Source organism: Crinia signifera, chromosome 9 (assembly GCF_055691185.1).
Source record: "Crinia signifera chromosome 9, ASM5569118v1, whole genome shotgun sequence".
In the NCBI taxonomy this organism is placed as follows: domain Eukaryota; kingdom Metazoa; phylum Chordata; class Amphibia; order Anura; family Myobatrachidae; genus Crinia; species Crinia signifera.
In genome coordinates this window covers 128,791,167-128,800,271 of record NC_139225.1, presented here as the reverse complement: position 1 = coordinate 128,800,271, position 9,105 = coordinate 128,791,167, and the positions used below count along the sequence as shown (strand labels likewise).

The following is a 9,105-nucleotide window of genomic DNA, read 5'->3' as shown; positions in this document are numbered from 1 at the left end:
TTTATAGAACTTTGAATACATTAGCTGTAGATCTAATATTATTTTGAATGGTTTATGGTCTGCTTTTCCACATCTAAACATGATTAGTGCCATTTCATTGATGTACTGTTCTCCCTATATTATTAAATATATAATAACGAATGGGAAAAGTATTGTAGATATAATAAAGTGTATACTCACATTCTCTCTGTCTGATGTCAATGCAGTAATAAAATGTTATTTACACACCTGATCTTGTTTTATGTTACTTTCAGTGAGGTGTATGTGTATACTAGTGTGGTTGACACACCATTTACCCATTGGGATTCAGTATTAAATCCCGGCGGTCGGGATCCCGGCGTTCAGAATCCCGGCGTTCAGAATCCCGACGCTGGAATCCCAATCGTCGAAATCCCGACAAGGGGGGGACGTGGATCGCCCCCCCCCCCCCTTGCGGGCCCGGTGCCTCGCTACATTCGGCACACTAATTTATTCTCCCTCCGGGGGTGTCGTGGACACCCCCGGAGGGAGAAAGTGTCGGGATTCCAGCGTCGGGATTCTGAACGCCGGGATCCCGACCACCGGGATTTACACTGCATCCCACCCATTGCTATCTTGGCCACCGTATAGTATAATTTGTACTGTGTCTTTGACCGCTGGATTTTACCACAAAAACTCATGACATTCCAAACCATCATGCTTCCTCCTCCATGTTTTACAGTATCGGGCCTGTCCCGGCTCGCCTGAGAATCTTCTCTGTATCGGGCCTGGCGGTGGCCTGGTTTGCCTCGTGTGACGGCATAGATGTCGAGCATGCACTCAGCAAAACCCAAATACTGTTGAAAAATGGCAAAACTCCTAAAAACTACAATCCCCATAATGCTTTGCACGTACACTGACTACTCCAGTCTCCACTCCGAGTCTTAATTAAAGCAGAGACTAGTCAGTCTCCATCCATTAATCGCAGTCACCGCTGCTGCACATGCACCAACATCGATTGGCATGGCAGCATCTACACCGAAATGAAATGAAACGTATTGCACACACAGCAGGTAGCCGCGAATGGCCCACTGGGAGGTAAACGCATGCGCGGAGGAAACTCTGTCTATATCCCTCAAAGGTTCTTCCAGGAATGCTCGGTTATTTGATAGCGGGAACCATCAATGGTAGAATCTCTTATATATTTAGCCAGATCTGTCAGTCAAAGCAGTGTAGCCAACGGTGGGCGGGGTTCAACGGGTGATTGACAGGCCCATCCACCGTTAGCCACACTGCAAAACCTGGCCACTTCCGTTCTACACAGCACCCCCCTTGCCTTCCGTTCTCCACATCAGCTCACACCCATCCTCGGCCGCCACTCCCCATGCCCGCCCATACATGTCCTGACTCAGCCCCACGGCTGCTCACCGCCCGCAAACCCCACCCCCAACTCATCCCATGGCACACCACCCCATGCCCGGCCATAGGGCATCCCCCCTCCCCACCAGCCTCCTGACTCAGCCAGCAGCTACACAACGCGCAACCCCCCCCCCCCCACTCCGCTCACTCTCATACAGAGGCGGATTGGCCCACCGGGACAACGGGCTATTTCCCGGTGGGCAGGACCAAACCCTCCTCTGTCGGGCCGTTTTCTGTGCTTTCCAGGCCTCTACTGGCCTGAAGAGCAGTGGCCACGCCCCCTCCACCCGAGCACACTAACTCACTGTGATGGCGCCGGTGAAAGGCTAAGAGGACAGCAGGACAGCGTGCACATCGGGAACCCTGCTGTGGTTCATCTGTAATCTCTCCTCCTGCCAGCTCCTTCCTCCTACAGTGGTTCCCTGGCCGGACAGCAACAGTGAGTACTTCTGTACTCATCGTAAAGCTCATCGTACAGCAGGGGCATGGCACCCCCCCATGGGGCAAAACAGGATTGAGTTTGCTACTCGCACAGGACCCTCAAACGTGTTGAGGAAAATGGGTGAACCCCTATTGTGCTAATGTATACAAATGTGTGTTTATCACAAGGGGTGTGCTACCACTGGACACAAATAGGTATGAACAAATAGCAAGAGAAAAGATGTGTCCTGGTGTGGTGCACCTAGAATAACTGTACGGTTATTCTAGGTGCACCACACCAGGACACATCTTTTCTCTTGCTATTTGTTCACCCCCCCATGGGGTTGCCTGCTAATTTCAGGGGGGGGGGTCGCGGGTGGGGGAGGGGTGCCCGCGAATTTCGGAGGGGGGGGGAGGGGTGCCCGCGAATTTCGGGGGGGGGGGGGTCGCGGGTGGGGGAGGGGTGCCCGCGAACTTCGGGTAGGGGGGGGAGGGGTGCCCGCAAATTTCGGGGGGGGGGGGGGTGGGGGAGGGGTGCCCGCGAATTTCGGGTAGGGGGGGGTTGTGGGCTCTCTGTGTGATCCCTCTTTTTTCTTTTCTCTGCAACCTCCCCCTCTCTTTCTCCCTCTCTCTCTCTCTCTCTCTCTCTCTCTCTCTCTCTCTCTCTCTCTGCAACGACTCTCTCTCTCTGCGATCCCTATCTCTCTCTGCGATCCCTATCTCTCTCTGCGATCCCTCTCTCTATCTCTCTTTGCGATCCCTCTCTCTATCTCTCTTTGCGATCCCTCTCTCTATCTCTCTCTGCGATCCCTCTCTCTATCTCTCTCTGCGATCCCTCTCTCTCTGCGATCCCTATCTCTCTCTGCGATCCCTATCTCTCTCTGCGATCCCTCTCTCTATCTCTCTTTGCGATCCCTCTCTCTATCTCTCTTTGCGATCCCTCTCTCTATCTCTCTCTGCGATCCCTCTCTCTATCTCTCTCTGCGATCCCTATCTCTCTCTCTCTCTGCGATCCCTCTCTCTCTCTGCGATCCCTATCTATCTCTCTCTGCGATCCCTCTCTCTCTCTCTCTGCGATCCCTCTCTCTCTCTGCGATCCCTCTATCTCTCTCTGCGATCCCTCTATCTCTCTCTGCGATCCCTCTATCTCTCTCTGCGATATCTCTATCTCTCTCTGCGATCCCTCTATCTCTCTCTGCGATATCTCTATCTCTCTCTCTGCAATATCTCTATCTCTCTCTCTCTGCGATATCGCTATCTCTCTCTCTGCGATATCTCTATCTCTCTCTCTCTGCGATATCGCTATCTCTCTGCGATATCTCTATCTCTCTGCGATCCCTCTATCTCTCTCTGCGATCCCTCTATCTCTCTCTGCGATCCCTCTATCTCTCTCTGCGATATCTCTATCTCTCTCTCTGCAATATCTCTATCTCTCTCTCTCTGCGATATCGCTATCTCTCTCTCTGCGATATCTCTATCTCTCTCTCTCTGCGATATCGCTATCTCTCTGCGATATCTCTATCTCTGCGATATCTCTATCTCTCTCTCTGCGATATCTCTATCTCTCTCTGCGATATCTCTATCTCTCTCTCTGCGATATCTCTATCTCTCTCTCTGCGATATCTCTATCTCTCTCTCTGCGATATCTCTATCTCTCTCTGCGATATCTCTATCTCTCTCTCTGCGATATCTCTATCTCTCTCTGCGATATCTCTATCTCTCTCTGCGATATCTCTATCTCTCTCTCTGCGATATCTCTATCTCTCTCTCTGCGTTCCCTCCCTCTCTCTCTCTGCGTTCGATCTCTCTCTCTCTCTCTCTGCGATCCCTCTCTATCTCTGCGATCCCTCTCTCTATCTCTCTCTGCGATCCCTCTCTCTATCTCTCTCTCTGCGATCCCTCTATCTCTCTCTCTCTGCGTTCCCTATCTTTCTGCGTTCCCTCCCTCTCTCTCTCTGTGTTCCCTCTCTCTCTCTCTCTGCGTTCCCCCTCTTTCTCTCTCTCTCTGCGATCCCTCTCTCTCTCTGCGATCCCTCTCTCTCTCTCTGCGATCCCCCTCTCTCTCTGCGATCCCCCTCTTTCTCTCTGCGATCCCTCTCTCTCTCTCTGCGATCCCTCTATCTCTCTCTCTGCGATCCCTCTCTCTCTCTCTGCGATCCCTCTCTCTCTCTCTCTGCGATCCCTCTCTCTCTCTCTGCGATCCCTCCCTCTCTCTCTCTGCGTTCCCCCTCTTTCTCTCTCTCTGCGATCCCTCCCTCTCTCTCTCTGCGATCCCTCTCTCTCTCTCTCTGCGATCCCTCCCTCTCTCTCTCTGCGTTCCCCCTCTTTCTCTCTCTCTGCGATCCCTCCCTCTCTCTCTCTGCGTTCCCCCTCCCTCTCTCTCTCTCTGCGTTCCCTCCGTCTCTCTCTGCGATCCCTCCCTCTCTCTGCGTTCCCTCCGTCTCTCTCTGCGATCCCTCCCTCTCTCTCTCTGCGTTCAATCTCTCTCTCTCTCTGCGTTCCCCCTCTCTCTCTCTGCGTTCTCTCTCTCTCTCTCTGCGTTCCCCCTCTCTCTCTGCTTTCCCTCTCTCTCTCTCTCTCTCTCTCTCTGCGTTCCCCCTCTCTCTCTGCTTTCCCTCTCTCTCTCTCTGCGTTCCCTCTCTCTGCGTTCCCTCTCTCTGCGTTCCCTCTCTCTCTGCGTTCCCTCTCTCTCTCTGCGTTCTCTCTCTGCGTTCTCTCTCTCTCTGCATTCCCTCTCTCTCTCTGCGTTCCATCTCTCTCTCTGCGATCTCTTTCTTTCTTTCTCTCTGAGATCCCTCTCTTTCTCGCTTGGATCCCTCTCTTTCTCTCTGAGATCCCTCTCTTTCTCTCTGAGGTCCCTCTCTTTCTCTCTGAGGTCCCTCTCTTTCTCTCTGAGATCCCTCTCTTTCTCGCTTGGATCCCTCTCTTTCTCTCTGAGATCCCTCTCTTTCTCTCTGAGATCCCTCTCTTTCTCTCTGAGCTCCCTCTCTTTCTCTCTGAGATCCCTCTCTTTCTCTCTGAGATCCCTCTCTTTCTCTCTGAGATCACTCTCTCTCTCTGAAATCCCTCTATCTCGGCGTTCTCTCTTTTTCTGACTCTCTGGCTCTGCGATCCCTCTCTCTCTGCGTTCCCTCTCTCTCTTTCTCTCTCTGCATTCCCTATCTCTCTGCGTTCCCCCTCTTTCTCTCTCTCTGCGATCCCTCCCTCTCTCTCTCTGCGTTCGATCTCTCTCTCTCTGCGTTCCCTCCCTCTCTCTGCGTTCCCCCTCCCTCTCTCTCTGCGTTCCCTCCGTCTCTCTCTGCGATCCCTCCCTCTCTCTCTCTGCGTTCCCTCCGTCTCTCTCTGCGATCCCTCCCTCTCTCTCTCTGCGTTCCCTCCGTCTCTCTCTGCGATCCCTCCCTCTCTCTCTCTGCGTTCAATCTCTCTCTCTCTCTGCGTTCCCCCTCTCTCTCTCTGCGTTCAATCTCTCTCTCTGCTTTCCCTCTCTCTCTCTCTCTGCGTTCCCCCTCTCTCTCTGCTTTCCCTCTCTCTCTCTCTCTCTCTCTCTGCGTTCCCTCTCTCTGCGTTCCCTCTCTCTCTGCGTTCCCTCTCTCTCTCTGCGTTCTCTCTCTCTCTGCGTTTCCTCTCTCTCTCTGCGTTCCCTCTCTCTCTTTGCGATCTCTTTCTTTCTTTCTCTCTGAGATCCCTCTCTTTCTCGCTTGGATCCCTCTCTTTCTCTCTGAGATCCCTCTCTTTCTCTCTGAGATCCCTCTCTTTCTCTCTGAGATCCCTCTCTTTCTCTCTGAGCTCCCTCTCTTTCTCTCTGAGATCCCTCTCTTTCTCTCTGAGATCCCTCTCTTTCTCTCTGAGATCACTCTCTCTCTCTGAAATCCCTCTATCTCGGCGTTCTCTCTTTTTCTGACTCTCTGGCTCTGCGATCCCTCTCTCTCTTTCTCTCTGCGATTCCCCCCTCTCCTTCTCTCTGCGATCCCCCCCCCCTTCTCGCCTCTAATACGCACAACTACACACAGACACACACCCCTCCATGCCTCCAATACTCACTACTACACACACACACACATTCATGCGTCCAATACTCACAACTACGCACACACCCATCCATGGCTACCACTCTCACACCTACACACACCCACACATGCATGCCTACAATACTCACAATTACACACAAACACACACCCATACCCATCCATAGCTCAAAAAATCACAAATACACACACATCAAAGCTTCCAATACTCACAACTACACACCCACATATCCATGCCTCCAATACTCACTGCTACACACATACACACACCCATCCATGCCTGTAATACTCACTACTACACACACACCCATTCATGCCACAACTACACACACACACACACACACACACACACACACCCAGCCATGCCTACCACACTCACAACTACACACACACACACACCCCTGCATGTCTACAATACTCACAATTACACACACACACCCATCCATGCCTCCAAAAATACACAATACACACACACACACACACACCCATCCATCCATGCCTCCAAAACTCCAAAATAAACATGTCTTATGATTTTGACATTTGCTTCAAGGTGCCTTCAAAACTCTGCCCACTAACGCACCAATGTGATTTTAACCCACACACACACTTCTATGACTCCAATACTCTCAACGACACCCACACACACATACACACATCCATCCCTCCATTACTCACAACTACACACACCCATCCATGCCTCCAAAACTCACAACTACACACACACACACACACATCCATGCTTCCATTACTCACATCTACACCCACCCACCCACACACCCACACACCCATCCATCCCTCCAATACTCAAACACCAATCCATGCCTCCATTACTCCCAACTACACACCCCCATCCATGCCTACAATACTCACAACTACACACACACACACACACACACACACACATCCATGCTTCCAATACTCACATCTACACACACACACACCCACCCATCCATCCAGGCCTCCAATACTCACAACTACACACCCCCATCCATGCCTACAATACTCACAACTACACACACACACATCCATGCTTCCAATACTCACATCTACACACACACACCCACCCACCCATCCAGGCCTCCAATACTCACAACTACACACCCCCATCCATGCCTACAATACTCACAACTATACACACACACACATCCATGCTTCCAACATTTATGCTCTCAAATGCATTATTCTGCAAATTACACTATATCTCACACTCACATATATTTCTACTTCTAATGGTGCGAAGCAACACACAACGGTGTGAAGAGCGCCCGGAGGGCGCGATGAATCACCTAGTGCTTTATAACCATTGATGGTAGCTGCTTAAAAAAGCCATTGATGTAGGATTTGTCAATGGCCATCCCTAGTACGCTATCAGTTAGGGGTAGATGTATCAAAAATTCGGTACTTATGTAGTATCTGGGCGTCCGATTTAGAAATCGGATCGCATCGTATCGCATCGCATGCGACCAAATCGTATGCGATGCGATGGTCAAGATTTTTCCATAGGATTCAATGTTAAAATGGTCTGAGTCCATTTTAACATAGAATTCAATGGGAAAAAGGGGTCCTTTTCCTTTCCCCACTATCCAAGTGGGCATGGAGTTGGATATAAACCTGTGGCGAGCGTAGCGAGCCACCGAGCCCGAAGCGTGGCGAGCGGACACAGAATACTTTTTAAGAAATATGCGGCCGCTCGCCACGCTTCGGGCTCGGTGGCTCGCTGCGCTCGCCACGCTATGTAAAATCAACTCTATGCCCACTTGGATAGTGGGGAAATGAACAGGACCTTCTTAACAATGAATCCTATGCAAAATCGCATCGAATCGCATCGCATCGCATCTGATTGTATGCCTTAAGGTAAGGCATACAATCACAAAATCGGCAGCCCAGATACTACATAAGTACCAAAAATTCTAAGAAAGGTAACAGTGGTTGCCCATGGCAACCAATCCGTGTCCAGCTTTAATTTATCTAGAAGATGAACACTAGATTCTGATTGGTTGACATGGGCACATTTTGATCCTTTAGAAAATTTGGTATATTTCCCTCTTAGGCCCTTATTCAGATCTGATTGCAGTACAAATTTGTTCTCAAAATGGGCAAAACCATGCACTGCAGGTGGGGCAGATGTAACATGAGAGAGTTACATTTAGGTGGGGTGTGTTGAAAATGAAATCTAAATTGCAGTGTAAAAATAATGCAGCCAGTATTCAACCTGCACAGAAACAAAATAACTCACAGAAATCTAACTCTCTCTATGCATGTTACATCTGCCCCACCTGCAGTGCACATGGTTTTGCCCATTTTGAGAACAAATTTGTACTGCGATCAGGTCTGAATAAGGGCCTAAGAGTAATGCTAGTAAGAGACGGAGAGACAAGGGTCCACATTAAAAAATATATATATAGCTTATCACGATCTGCACATCCGCCCCCATTATCCCCCCCCCCCCCCCACCCCCGGTGGGCACATCCACCCCCATTATTTCCTGTGTGCAACCTTCTACCATGAATATTCACATGTGAAAATCAGTTACAGTACACCCCAGTCTTGCATCTATTCTATATACAGGTTGAGTATCCCGTATCCAAAATGCTGAGAATTTTGGATAACGGATTATTCCATATTTCGGAATATTTTAATATTTCAATGATGTATTTTGAAGTATCTTGCATTTATACTGTATAAACACATCAAACACATGAAATGCACACATATATATTTTATTTGTTCAAAAAACAAGGTTTCAAAACATGAAACAAAATGTGTGTGTTATCGTAGATATTGAATTTGAATGCCAAGCAATCATTGTCTTGTACATATATAGTGCCAGTTACATATCATGTCCCCAGTAGTGCTGTTACAGATGTCCCCAGTGAGTTTTTAGCAAAAAAAAAAAAAAAATGTACTTTCTGGAATGTCTGGTTTTCGGAATAATTCGGATAACGGATATTCGGATACTGGATACTCAACCTGTACAATCATATAATTCTCACCAAGTTCTAACATGTGATCAATAATCAGTAACTTCATGTGAGCAATAATAACAGATAACTTGATGTTACTTTGTCATTGTTTATTCAACAACAAAAATAAGTTGTTTGACGGAATGAGGAACCCCTGACTGTTTCCATATATATATACTGTACAGAATGTAATTGGAGACCGTATATGCACTGCAAAGGTCAGATATAAAACAGAGATTATTTTTGCAACTCGCATGTGTCTTATGACACAGTTACAATTTCAGCTAAAAGCAGGGAGAGGAGTATATAAAATATAGTGG

The 9,105-nt window shown here is 49.0% G+C and overlaps 1 pseudogene; it reads right to left on the bottom strand.

Moving 5' to 3' along the window:
- Positions 1–2,426: 2,426 nt before the first annotated feature.
- LOC146036921 (uncharacterized) lies at positions 2,427–8,852 on the bottom strand (annotated as a pseudogene).
- Positions 8,853–9,105: the final 253 nt, after the last annotated feature.